Source organism: Saccostrea cucullata, unplaced genomic scaffold, assembly GCF_032062105.1.
Source record: "Saccostrea cucullata isolate Sc308-1 unplaced genomic scaffold, CSIRO_AGI_Scuc_v1 ctg1817, whole genome shotgun sequence".
NCBI lineage: Eukaryota > Metazoa > Mollusca > Bivalvia > Ostreida > Ostreidae > Saccostrea > Saccostrea cuccullata.
Window position 1 is genome coordinate 309,422 of NW_026928842.1, and position 15,567 is coordinate 324,988.

Sequence of the window (15,567 nt, forward strand, 5' to 3'; positions counted from 1 at the left end):
CCAGGAACTGGGTTCTGTAACAGAAGCGCGGAGGGAGATAGCGATGACATCCATAGGAAACCACAATAACGACCCACCAATGTTTGATTACAGAGCCGGGGATCGATCAACTCACGGCCAAAACATACTATATAACTATTTAACAGAAACGTTTATTTGAAGTTAATCGTAAGCAAATATGATGCGACTTTAAACGTTGGCGCTTCGTGCTATTACATAATAATAGTCTTTGATCTTACAAGCCGCATGTCTACTCTTCGCATTTCTATTTTTCTAAGGATTTGAAAATTAACTGTGGGTTTGCAAACAAGCGTTTTTCTCTGCCTGTGAAAACAAATGTTTGAATGTTTATATATTTTGTTTATGATGGCCTACTTTGGGAATCGATGGACTCAGTTGATTGAAGGGCCAGGCAGTAATGTGATGATGTAACGGCATTGTCCTCAGCTCTTTCATCATAGCCCAAGTTGTTCTCATTTTAGATTCAATGTAGTCTTTATATTCACGAAATCGTTTTTTCAGATCTTGTCCTTTGACGTGCTTTCCACCTTAGTGTTCACAAAATGAATAATTGAATAAATGAATGCAATATAGGAGACCAGGCTTTCGTAAATATGTAAATATTATTCTTTGTATCTCCCCAAGTGTTACTGTTATCTGCTGATCAGTCTTATGGCCTGTAGTCACCACCAGGTAATTGTATTCAATCAAATGCCATCAACTTCTAGGGCTTTGTTTCTTTTTTCATCAGGTTTTCAAAATGAGACCAATCTATGCTACCAGTAATATGTGAAATACATTTCATTCGAACACTTGTCTGAGGAATGGGTTCCATTAGTTATACCAATCTCCCCAAGAAATTATTCACCCTCTTAGAAGATGAATTGTTTTTCCAAAACTTTTACTGACAGTACTTAAAGTTGTATGGATTTGGTATTCAAAATATCACAAGCTACAGATCTCGTTTTGGTCAGGATTTTTTTTTTAAATTAGTGATTGGAAGAATATGAAATACACCATTCGAGGCAAACCTTTGAACTTTTTCTATTGACAGTTTGGACTATGGTACCAAAAACAAACTTAATTTTATTATGGTAGGAAACAATGCCAGTATCAACTAACCCCGGTCCACTGAAATTTACCTCTACTAAAGCTTGTTCTGGTATAAAATACATGTACCACTCCACGTAACTGTATGACTTAAAAAAAATCATGCCACCACCTTGAAGGCACCTCTGAGAGACCAAGCTATCACACTCACAATTTTGCTTAGGAGTAAGACCTTAGAAGCAGGCACTGGAGATGACAAACATCATCTAGGACAAGAAGAACTGGTAATGGCCAAAGACAGAAGCAAACGACGCTACAGTACATTGGATGAATGAGAATAAAATGGCGTTGGGAGGTTCAAAAGTTTGGGGGCTTGCCATGGAGACGTTTTGCATTTATTGCGCACCCAAAAAGTCATGATGGCATATAATAGTTCATATACACATGTAATTAACTAGGATATTATATATTCAGATTAAGAACTACTGTTTGGTGTCAGACAACTTCAAGTTAACACCTATTGGAACAAACCAGTTAAAAGTGTTATATCTAAAAAGGTTAAGGTTCAATTGGTTGAAATGGAAGGAGTTTTGTTATTATCAGTCTGAATAATGTTTCTATTATTGCAAAGTAGATTTTTTGAAATATTCCTTATACGAAAGTATGTTAAGTTTTCTACTTTTTGATACGAAATGTTTCGATTATTAATTCAAGTTGTTGGTTTCATGGGGAAATTAAAATTTGTTTTGGAAAAAACAAAAAATACACCTGCTCAGTTAAATTGCTGTAATGTAAAATAGTGTGATCTTATCCATAAGTTAATTTGAATGTTCCCGATCTGTTTATTTTTATTAACAATATATCTGATTTATTATCTTCAAGACAAACAACCGTCACACCAATGTTTACATTTATACACGTTATCTCTCAATATTGCAATGTCTATAATTGTCATCTCTCTCTCTCTCTCTCTCTCTCTCTCTCTCTCTCTCTCTCTCTCTCTCATATACCACACACACGCACATTGAATAACTCCATGCATAATTAAAGATGTTAACTAATTAGGTCACAAAATAAGACGGGAGCATAATGACAATACAGACGATGTGAATCACCTCTTGTTTTGCAGGGCTCGGAAATCGATGGAAAACGCTCATAGTTTTGGGCCCAATATATATGTCAACCTGGACTCAACCATATCCCTTTCAATTAAACGCATATCCTATCAATAGTACAATTATCAGTTTTGCGAGGACGAGTCAATACCGTGGTTCTTTACCTGAACGGGCCAGGTAAATGCACTGATACACAGATAGGAAAGCGCTGAGAATGGAGTTCGCCAGTCGCCTCAGTTTCATCTTTTATTCAGACTTCAGCAAACTGTTTACCGCCCTAGGGGACCCTTGAATAATTTACTGATCACCATCTATGCACCATGCATTTGAGGACAAGATACCAACGTCTTATGGATAAGGACGCCCATGTTTGTGACTTTATGTAGAATTCTTCGGGTGCACTTCATTACATTTTAAAATATTTTTTACTGCTAGATGACCTTTTAAAAGGGAGACGTTTGCTTATTTTTGGCATCTTGCTTGACTACAGTATATAATATCCATGTAAATTATTGGTCAAAATTTAGTTTTACTCCGATGTTATATCAAAAAATACTCCTTAATTAGCCCTTAAAATGGGAAAAATGTGACTTCGAGTACTTTGGAGAGCATATTGTTATTGTTTTGCCAAGTTATATTTGTTCTACAGGAATGCAGAATGAGCACATATTTCTCCAACTGATAAAGTTTATATGGAACTGAAAAGGAAAAATAAATACCGAATCCAAAAGGCAAGGTTTATTTTGTACTCTAGGAGTTTCTACCAAACCTTACTTTCTTTTATTGATTAATTTAATTTCTCATTCACTTTAAAATGAAGAAAAAGTACCAATTATACAGTGAAACGTTTCCTCTCTGACATGCATAAAGAGAAAAACAAATTTTGTGCAGGTATTGAAGGATGTCGGATAACACAGTGTAAGTAGCAAATTAAAATAGTTATTATAAAGAGGAATGGAAATGATTGTCGGAATTCACAGGTAAACGAACTGCACATGTTTCGGGTTAGGTAGTTTTCACTGTAATTACAGTGTATTTATATGAAGGTCGACTAGTACTGCTTGAATCACAATATTTTAAGGATGTCACGTTCAGTGGCAATAATAAGTGATAGGGAAATCACATATTTAACTGCCAACGGTGCGTGAGTTCATTATTTTTCCGCACGGGATTTTACCCAATGGTAATGGAGAAAATCATTTGACATGATCATACGATTTCAAATGTATTTTATCATGTGATTTTTGTTCTACGTAGAAATTATGTCGGAATTAGCAAAATTAATATCACTTGTTATTTCACGCAATTCTCATATAAATAAAATATAAAAGATCGGGAAAGGAGGCGTATTTCAGCGTTAGAGTACATGGTTACTATAGTACCTCTATAGGATGGGTTATCATCAATGACAGTGACACAAAGTGAAGAAAAATACTTTGACCTGAAGTCATCAGAAGTATAGACTAAGCCATGTTCATCGAAATATTTTATTATAGAGGATACTGAAAAGAAAATTCATATAAATGCTTTACAAATTTATCCAAGCTGACAAGTTAAAAAAACACACAAAAATAATCTTACAAAATCAAATGAAGGTTGAATATTGATTTAGTTATAGGTACATTTATTAGATATTTCATTACACACCTATTTTGTTTTGAACATTATTTATTGACATGTCAAAGGGATTTAACACAAGTTCCAAATCTCAATAGCCATACAATATTTACAAAGATTTACAATTTTACAAGAATATGCATGAACATAGAAGAACAAAAACAAATCAGATCACTTCAAATATACTAGTATATATTCAAGTGAAATATTTTTTAGTTCCTAGACCGCACCCCATTCCTTAACCCTTATGCTAAGTCAGAATAATAATGTTCTACTCTCTATTAGACATGGATGTTATATTTCATATCATGCAGCTGGCAATCTAAAAACTGTGCATTATCAAACGCTGTTTATGACTTGATAGTAGCCAGCACAAAGAAAGCGGTGATAATTTGTATTTCTTGAATTTTTTGTAGGCAAAACAAACGATGTATGAAAGTTAAAATATGAGCTTTTATTGACACATCTGAATATTTTTGAAAATTCTTATATTTCTATACCGTTTCCACTCCTCATTATGAGTAAATGAATTAAACTCCAATCTCAGGAAGGGAGCAATAAATTTAAAAGTGCGCATGTGTTTTAAAGATTTTATTGCTAGATAATATATAACAGGAAGTTATAAAATAATATTTTCTGGTCCAAAATTAATTAACTAACGAAGGACAGTTTAACAAAAGTACAGTATTGATGATGCATACAAAAATACCGTGTATTTTCAAATTACATTCTCTTTCAAATACACACGATATTCAGACAGATGCCCCATCAATCATACCACTCTATTAAAACATTTTAAAAATAAGATATGACAAGAACATCCTTTTGAAGTAGTGGCGGACAGCGATGCAATTTGTTAAGTGAAATTAAGTAACACAAAACCATATTGTAATCTCTTTTTTGAAACCCATTACATTGCCACTTCAAACTGATCAAGCGACAATATAGGCGTCTTTGTGCTAGATATTGGGGGTAGTCAACGTGCCTTCATCGGAGCTAGGTAAACACTCGACACCTTAAGATTTATAAAGTAAAGGCCTTATGACAAAAAAGTCCCCATAGCAGAGTACAAGGACACAGCTCGGCAACACCGCGAGGTTTAGTGATTATATTAGTGTACTTGCCAGAAAATTGTTTCCTTTGATCATCTTAAAGTAGGTTACCACTTGTACTGAAAATGATAGCAAGAGCATCTTGGAGAGGCCATGATTTCATACTTCAAGTACAGTTATGATTAGGTATGCTTCTAAATTTCAAAAACAGCTGCAAGTAAATTGAATAATCAGACGGGAGGAAAGATTTTATTTAACAGATCTAACGCTTCCTCTTCATAAAGCCTCCATCGAGGAGAGGGTTTGCAAGTTTACAAATAATTTCCTGTTTTAAATGATACTGGTTTCAAGTGAGATATTAAACTTCAAAAGTCGTGTTTAAACATCTTGCATTGTTCACAAGTTTAACAGACAATACGGCTTCATTAACGACGTTTCTGTTTTGAATTCTTTGCAACATTTGGTAAATTTGCCACTCTGATGTTTAAGTCAGGACGACTGCACTAGAATGAGAAATACATGTCCGACAAAAATCACGTGACACGACATGCAAGATAAGTTCAAACAAGCACGTGTCGAGAAACACTGAATAGTTTTTACATGGCGCATTGAAACATTTGTTTATTTGGAATGTAAACAAACTGATATTTTATAGATCCGCAAAAATTCTCAATAAAAAGTAATGGCCGTTTCGAGATAGATTACCACTCGGCGTAAAACCATGTTGTTGCCATAAAGACCTCTGCCTTTTGCTTTGATTTACATTGCAGTAGGTGTTTCATACGTCCGCGACCGGGAACTAGCGCCGAACTATTTTTCCACTCCACTAAATTGCAACATGTATTCTTCTAATGTTTCCAAGATGAAAAGATGTTTGCTTGGATTCTCTGTCAGTTAATATGGTGTTGAAATGTTAATGAAATACAGGGGTTGTGAAGAAGACGGAATGCTCTATAATAGAACTCTCACATTAATGGAGGGAAAAAAGTCATCTCTCTGTTGTATTACTTATCATTCATTTTTGAACCAAATTATATTGTTTCAAACCCCTCTCCTATTATGATAGCTTTCCTGTGATATCGATCGATGCCACATGTCTATAACCATTAAGCACAAAGCGTTGTATTCTGTATATTTCACCATAATACCGTTTTATAACAACACGCCTTTCCGCTTCTTATTTATTTCCCGTTTACTACATGTAGAAAATGTTTATTTTTTCTTCAAAGAATAAATAATACAATAAATTTAGCTTCCATTTACGAACAAATAACAATGAGGGATGCACTGTGTATAAAATTTAAGATTGGCATTGGATTTTACTTGACCTTAATCAAAATTATGCAAATATGCTTAATAAAATATCAAAGTAAACTTAATTTTCAATGCCATTGAACCAGTTCTATTCCCTTTGACTTTATATAAAATAGAATTTTGAAATTACAAGGTTAAATGAATAAAAAAAAAAAATAAGAGAAATGCTATTTCAATTTCATAAGATATTTAAAAAATCTTTATCAGCATAAAGCATTGAAATTAATTTGAAATCCAAAGCAAAGTCGATCAATTTCAAAAGAAAAAAAAAATTAAAAAGTGCATGTTAACTTTCTGCTTTGTAATTATTACAACACGAAGTAACGTGACCGAGTATGTTACAGCATGTTAACAAGAATTTGGTCTGTAACAATATGGATACCTAATTCATGACAAGCATACAAGCACTTTGATTTAGGCCACCCATTTTATTATCGATGGAGAGGGCTCTTCAACATTACAAGCAAGATCAAAGCTTTGCATTAAATCTGAACCACACTCAATGGTCTCTCAAGGTTCTCCCCAACCCCCTATCAAATATACGAGAGAACCGATAGCTAGGCAAACATCTCATCCCTCACAAGTTTTTAAATTGAAATTTCTATTGCTTTAGAAGACGTTTACGATGGAAACATCACAGGGGTGGCGGACCCTGATTTATCTGTACAGGGGATGTAAATTAAAATTAGCCAGGACAACTATTGTTCGTTTTGTATGTTCTTCTGGGGTAAAATAACACGTACACCGGTAAATGATTTACTTCTCTGACACTCCTTGCAGAAAATTGACAATACAAACAAGGACGCGCTATTAATGAAATTAAAATTTTTTGTTATGAGTTTGATGTGGAATGCTCTCGAAACTTGAGCAATCAAACTTGTAAGAACCGGGTTCATTTATAAAACCGGCAGCTCTGATATTGAACTTTCCACGACTATGAAATCTTACTCAGTGCTTTCAAGCCATGGTCTAACACACACTTTGCTTAACGTTATAGTAAGAGTCTTCTCATGTCCACGAAACCATTCAAGCCATTCTGCAACAAACAAAATGTGCTATCTTTAAGTAGACTAGGCGATAGCACAGTGCAAAATGTCATTTGGGTATGCCATAACGGTGTTGTGCTGATAAACCGACTGCAACGTCGTGTCGGTTATAATGACCTATCAAGAGCACAATTTTTCCTTACAAGAAAGATTTCCGTTAACCCTTAGATGATACGCACTGTATTTTTATTAATTTTCATTTATGACTTTCCCTGTCAAAATTGACTGATTTTATATTTTTCCATATTTAGTATTCAAAAGCCGCACGATAAATATTTCGGTCTTGAACTCACGGATCACTTATAGCAGTCAACTTGGCAGTGTAATAATTATGTTCCCCAAACGAAGTTGGGGAACATATTGTTTTTACTCTGTTTCTTATTAAGGTCTTCCGTCTCAACGGAAGACCTTATAGTGATTCTATTGTTTCTTATTATTAAGGTCTTCCGTCTTCACGGAAGACCTTATAGTGATTCTACTGTTTCTTATTATTATTATTATTATTATTATTATTATTATTCTTATTTTTTAGACAAATTTTGTGCACGCGATATCTCGAGAACTATTCATCGGTTTTTCATCAAATTTTCAGGAATGATGCGCTCTTATATGCCATTGTTACATTTGGAAGAATTTTGGAACAAGTCGCTTCCGGTGCCAAGTTATGGCCATTTTCCTGATTTTAAAGTGAAATTTTGTCAGTTCGAGATCTAAGGAACTCCTAAAGATATGAACTGGAGACTTGTTGGAGAACATAGGACATGACTTCTAGATATGCGGAATGTCCTTTTCGTGTGTCGTCGGTACTTCCGGTTGCTACCGGAAGCGAATTAAAAAAATCAAAATTTTCAACTTTTTTGTTTTTCATTATTTTTCTGTGATTTTTACAGTGATAATAGAGATATTTTATAGGATGCGAAATATGTAATTTGTTTTTGAATTGATAAAGCCAATCTCGAGATATTCGCATTTAAAAATTTGAAGCGGCGTTCCCGATGGCGTAATGGTTAGCGCGTTGGATTTTCACGCGGGCGACCCGGGTTCGATCCCCTGTGTGTCCGAAATTTTTTTATGACTTTTTCAGCTAGATTTTTCGCTTTTTATTTCAGAATCGGACGGAAGACCTCTCGTTGCTCGCAACGAGATCGTTTCTAGTTATTATTATTATTCTTTTTTCTTCTGACAAAATTTTGTGCAGGCGATTTCTCGTAAACTATGCGCTAGATTTCAATAAAATTTTCAGGAATTATAGGTCAATATATGAATTTTATATTAAATTCCGTTTGTTGGAAAATTCTCTACCAGTGCCAAGTTATGGGCAATTTCCTGATTTTAAAATGCAATTTTGTCTTCGAATGTTCTCGAAAACGGCTCACGATATTAACTGGAGACTTGTTAGGGATGATAGACCATGAGTTATAGATGTGCAATTTTGCCTTCGTTTGCGTCGTCAGTACTTCCGGTCGCTACAGGAAGTGAATTCAAAATATGCACTTTTTCAACTTTTTTTGTTTTTCAATATTTTTCTTTGATATATTTAATATTAATGGAGACCCTACTGGAAAGGCTTAATATGTAGTTTATTTTAGAATTGATCAATCCACACACTAGATATTCGCATTTAAAAAACTGAAGCGTGTCCAAGATGGCGGGGCGTCTCTGTGATCTCCGCCATTAAGCAAGTTGGGTTCTAGAAGGTCAGCTGAGCGTTTAGACGAACGAAACTTCTACCAAAAAGATTTACGAAATGTAAAGGATTCTTTAGATTGCTACATCGCAATTACGTTGCATTGAGTATAGTTTTAATATGAGGTTTCCTCAAACTACTATTGAAATTGCTTTTGTCTGCATCTCAAAGTAGAATACAACATGACTACAACTGGAAATACGATGACTACAGACTTTTGTTTTGCACCAGGGAAAACTATCCTTAACCATGGTTATAAGTAATGGCTTTTCAAGAAACTTGCCTGACTATGTTTCTGAAGTATTACTTGACTTCTGTTTATTTCACCTCGCACGCTTATGACATATTAAATGAATAGAAAAGAGAAAAATAAGAAAAACATTTTTTTAAAAGATTGTTTATTAAAGGTTATATAAATGTTCTTGTAATAAATGCTAGTTATTGAACATAAATAGTATCACATTCCTTGACCGTCGGAGGGCGAGTGATTTTTTTTTCAGTGAAACATTCCAGTCTTTTCATGAACGTGTAACTCATCTCCACTTTGGGGGAAAACAGGATACAAAATTCGTGGAAAATCTTACCGAATTCACAGCTTTAGTGTTACTTAGCCGTATACTATATTATATTTGTATAATGTGATAAATATACTTTCTAACGCTCGAAATTCCGATTTTAAGAACATACATTTCTAATTTTTATTGAAGCTATCAAATCCATCAAATAGATCAAATATTTCAAAGGAATAGCGTTAAGAACTATTTGTGACGTTTGGCACGAAATAATGTATCGTGACCCGACTTAAGTAGTAGACAAATGGTGACAATAGTGCAGATATATATAACATTGGCATGCCTGTATATGGAGTTGCATGGAATAAAAAGTTGAATACATATCGAAAAAAGGAAAGAAAACAGTATCCTCTGTTCATCACTCATAGATTATCTATCCTAAAAATTACTGTTAAAATTCAAATTCCGATGTCATCATCTTGAGCAAAGTTTAGCAAGCTGGGTGTCATTTTACATTCCAAACTGAATTTTTAAAAAAATGTAATGTATGTTGGAATCAAAAAACCAATCTTGCGATATTCGAATGTTAAATTTGAAGCGGGTTCCAAAAGGCGTAATAGGTACCGCAATGGATTTTCACGCTGGCGACCCGGGTTCGATTCCCCTTGTGTCCGATTTTTAAAATCTCTTTCTGATTAAAGTCTGATTTTACGGGGTTTTTTCCTGAATCGGACGGAAGACCTCTCGTTGCTCGCAACGAGTTTCGTTTCTAGTTAAGGTCTTCCGTTTCCAACGGAAGACCTTCTACTGATTCTGATGATTAAGATTATTCTTATCATTCTTTTTTTTCCTTTTCCTAGACGCCAACTTTGAGGCCTCATAATTCACTCATTTCTCAATGGATTTTGCTCAAATTTTCAGAGTTGATAGACGTTACTAAACTCTATCAGAATGCTATCTAAAATTTAAAAAAGGCACTTCCGGTTTTGAGTTATTTACCTTTAAACGAAAATTTATAGGCTTTCGTTTCCAGACAAAGGCTCAGAGACGGCTAAAGCTGGAGCAAAAATTCTACTGATTTTAGATAATAGAAGGATTGAAGTTGTGCATAGTGGTTCTTGTTTTTCGATTTCTGTATTCAAAATGGTGCTATAAAGAGGTCAAAAATTAGTACGCCTAAAAGAGCGAAAATTTACACCTATTTTGCTTTTTATCTTCTAAACTAAAAATATTTTGTTAAAACATATAAAACAAACTGTGTGCAGAATTACAAGATCTTTTAAATTATATATCGAAAAAAGGGCTGACCCCTAAAATAAGGGATCTACAGGGGCCAAAAGTGTTTTCCAGATATCTCAAAAAGTATTGCGAATTTGTAATACATCTAAGAAGCAATGTTGTTCGTCAAGCTTAATCTAATGAAGTCGTCAAAGTGCGGCCGGCGACGTCAATTCCGGTCAAACCGGAAGTAGTCAGAAAATGCATATTTTTGCTGTTCTTGACAAGTTTTTGGGTAACATATATCACAGGAAGCACAAAACTTAATTTTCCGTTCATCGACATCACTTCCGGTCAAACCGGAAGTAGCCAAAAAAAAGCTTATTTTTTACAAGTTTTGATGCAAAATTAAAATTATAAAGTGACTGGAGACGGCTAAGCTCATTGCTTTCTTTTTGCTGACGTCACTTCCGGTCAAAACAGGACGGAAGACCTTCTCGTTGCTTTGCAACGAGCTTTGCTCTAGTTATTATTATTATTTTTCTTCTTCCTGGGTACTTATTTGTCCGGGAGTGATCTTGTAAACTACACATCCGACTTAGGTAAAATCTTTTTAGGGTTAGTAGGTATGTTATGTAGATTTGCGGAACGAAGGTCATTTTGCGCGCACGTGCTTGCAAGAGCGTGCACGTGCTACATGTGAAACGACCGATTTAATTGATATTGGCGTAAATTTTTACCTTTTTGATTAAATGCTTTGAAACTCATAATATAAGGATATATTAGTAGCATAGACAATATGACATGGTCAAAATTGCAAGATCTCACGCGCATGCACATGCACTTCGCTCTGATTGGCTGAAACTGAAGTCTCTATATCTTTCTTGTTTTTTGACGAAATCCCTTGAAATTTTGAACATAGCCCTACATTAGGATATCCTACAACAAGATATATAGCAATTATCATGAAAACACGTGCATGCACGCGCGCTGCAATCTGATTGGCTTAAATTTTAAATAGCAATAACTCCCTTGATTTTCAACCAAACAGGATGGGATTTGGAACATAGATAGATATAATAGACCTCTACAAGAAAGTATGGTCACCATGCACATGCATACACGTGCATGTACATGTGCTGCAATCTGATTGGCTGAAACTTTAAACAGCTATAACTCCCTTGGTTTTCAACCAAAGGGGGTGGGATTTAGAATATAGATAAATGTAATGGACTTCTACAAGAAGGTATGGTCACCATGCTCATGTATGCACGTGCGTGCACGTGAAATGAATAAAATAAAAAATACACTTGAATGAGCGTATTTTTAATACTTCTGGATTAAATTCTTTAATATTTAGTATATTAAAATATTTATATTGTGTAGACAAGATGATATGGCCATTACGCACATGCATTCACATGCGCACGCGCGCAATGCTAAAATTTGAATGAACTTGGTACACTTCTGGGTAAACATTGCTTAAGTCTCAAATGCATAGAGTTTGTCTTATTTAATGAAGCTTACAGGGGATATGGCACCAAAAGGGAGTTGGGGAGCGTTTGGGGAACATCTGTAACGGTCCCCGTTACAATTAGCACTAGTTTTTTTTTATGTTTACCACTTTAAAATATGAAATTTTATTCAGCCACAATTTTGCCTATCATCAAAACGTTCAAGGTATTTTATTCCCGAGGGGGGTGTTATTGACAATTTATGATAAATTTCATTGTTATTTTTAGAACTCAGAAGGTACAGTATTCGCTGAAGTGAGGAATTTTCTTTAAGAAACAGTAACCTTACTAAATGAAAAACAAAATTAGCATACTATTCCATTAACAAACAAATGTATGTAAGATTATATCATTAAATTATTATAGATGATAAATGAAGTAGTATATAGTTACAAAATGGTTTCTCTCTAATGTTTCTCCCTCTCTCAAGCATTAAAAAAATTGAAACGTAATAACGAATTTTAAACTTAAAAGTTTACTTATACTGATATATGCTCTCAAAATGAATTTGAAATGAACCATACATTTCAATGATTCCATGAAATGACACGTTTAATCAAACTTTTTTTTAGAGTCCTTTAAGATAACTTGTACGAGGTTAAACGACAAAAGTTTCGTAAATCAAGCTCTCGGGCTAATTCATGATTTATGTAAATGTTTTACGCACGAAAGCGTAAAAACAATACTTAGACATATCTGCACTGGCTATAAAAACATTCCCTATATTGCCTGATATATTTACAACTAAGACCTTATAAAACCACACGAAATCAGTTTGTTCAGATTATGCAATGGACATCCATGTATACATTCATTAATCGGTTTTCTTGCGTTTTGTTCAAAATGTAACCAAAATAATTTTTGAAAGTGCTGCATTGAATTATTGCACTGTTTTAAAATACATTTTTGAAAGCATATAATTAAAACCCTTTTAAAACATTTTTTCATCATGTATTCGCTCTGTGCACTTTTAAATACATCTACATGTTTTAAAGGGTTTTAATTATATGCTTTGAAAAATGTATTTAAAACGCAAGAAAACCGATTAATGAATGTATACATGGATGTTCATTGCATAATCTGAACAAACAGATTTCGTGTGGTTTTATAAGGTCTTAGTTGTAAATATATCAGGCAATATAGGGAATGTTTTTATAGCCAGTGCAGATATGTAAAAACTCTAAGTATTGTTTTAAAAACATGTAGATGTATTTAAAAGTGCACAGAGCGAATACATGTCATGATGATGAAAACTAGCCCTTCCAATAAATAGCGCATGTAAACGAATCTTTTTCGATATCACACTTCGTATTCGGTATAATATAAGTGTGTAAAGGCGCAGTGTCGTACTTTAACAAGTTTACTATATAAAGGATTGAAGAGCATTGCAACATATTCAGATATGTTTTAAACTTCACTGATAGCAGAGGTCTATGGTTATAGTATTATCAATGTATTTTGTAATTTAAAATGGCAAAGTAGTTGTACATGTAAGTACAGGTTTGTTTTTCTTTGCTATTTTGTATTCATTACTTTTTTTTATGATTTGAAGAGAATACCAGTACGTGATGAAATCTGCGACTAGATATCATGATTGCTGTTGAAGTTACATTTTTTTTAATTTTGTAATTGAAAAAACATCAAAAAACCAGAAAAAGTTGGCTTCAGAAGACTGCGTGACAATAACCAACGGAAGTACTTTAATCTGCCACTGCATGACACTTCCGCGATAGAATATAGTACTTAGCGTACACACTTAACTGATATACTATCAGTGTAATCTCTCCTTCCATTTGAATAAGTACAAATATGGGACAGACAAACTTGAAATAGTAGTGATCAGAAGATTTGGACAACTGTCAACATCGATAACCTGAGCTATATAACAACTGGAGTAAATGAACATATATACCCTTAAGATATTTGGTTGTAACATTATACATGAGGGTTCTTTGAAGTTTACTGATGGACAAAACAAGTGCGTATGGAAAAAGCTAATGAGTTTGTACTTTTGTGGGCGTAGTACTTTAGAAGTTCAGAAAAGGGGGGCGTTCACTCACATTAAGTACTTTGTGTTGAATGTGATAATTAAACGTGGAAAAGTGCGCGACTGGACGGCATAGAAAAAAGTGAATGACCTATAAAATTTTGAGTTCAGTAACCAAATATTGAATCATATGCAATCTTTCTCCCAACATAACAGAATTCGACTAACCAGAAAATTAATAAACGAGGGATCGCCAGATTCAAATCAACACATTTCCACTGGGCTTTTCATCTAGGGAAGCCCAGCGGTCCACCTTTGAAGTATATAAAGCCAGTTTGTCCTTGACTCTCCTCTATCCTCTACGTCTCCTTTGCTGTGCTATAAACCCGCCAATTCAGATGCTCGCTTCAGAAGATAATGGCCTGCGCACGCTGTGGCTGCGCGCTGTGCATAGACACAGCTGCGCAATAAAACACATTAAGTTAATGAAATAGAAAATTACGACTTGAATATACTTTTATTCCCCTTTTCAAATTAAGGGTTGGAATAATGAAATAAAATCACGGCGACTGAATTTGTCTGGCGACTGCAATTTCAATGCCGGGAATTTAAAATCACTCGCAATGTGTTACCGAGACGTTTTTTTTCCCATTTAAGAACAATGATTTACAACATACTTGTTGAAGATTATGCCTTTTCACACCGTGAATTTCGGTATTATGTTTTAAGATTTCCTAAAAAAAAATATACATAATGTGTGACAAAGAGAGATTTTGCACCATTTATAAGCAATATTCAAATTTATTAAAAGTTATTAAATGGTAACTTTTTATATACTTGAAAAATGATGCTCACCTCAACTGTAACAAAAAGATTGCAGTAAGTTTAAATTTATTCTAAAATTCACTTTTTTCAATGGACATTGAAAGATGTAAAAGGTGAAAATATCGAACAGAGATCGATTTACAAAATCTATAAATTTTAGAAACAAAATCAATTGATGAAATTAAATGAAGATCTAGAGTGCCCCTGGAAGTTCCATGGGAGGGGTTAAGTTGGATCAGGTGCCCAAGTCTAAGTTCCAAGATATCTGGGTCATGTTTTTTTTTTTGCTATCCTTTACAGTACCTAGCATGTTCAATATAAAAGGTGAACTCAAAATAAAAGAGTCTATCACATCTGTGTCATATTTGCATTATTTTAATGACTATAGACAACAATGGCCAATGAATAACGAAACCTTAAGTATGATTACTTCAACTTTTCAATCGTCAACTTCCTGTAATAATATTCCAACATCACCTATTATTATTGTCTATATGATGACGTTTATTTCTCCACAGTGGTTAGAGCGCTTGCTCTAAAGTCCAGAAATAAGGAATTGATCCAAACGGCGCGGGTTCGAATATCACTACGGACGTGAAAACCAGGCCTGGGGGCCATAAAACTTAGACG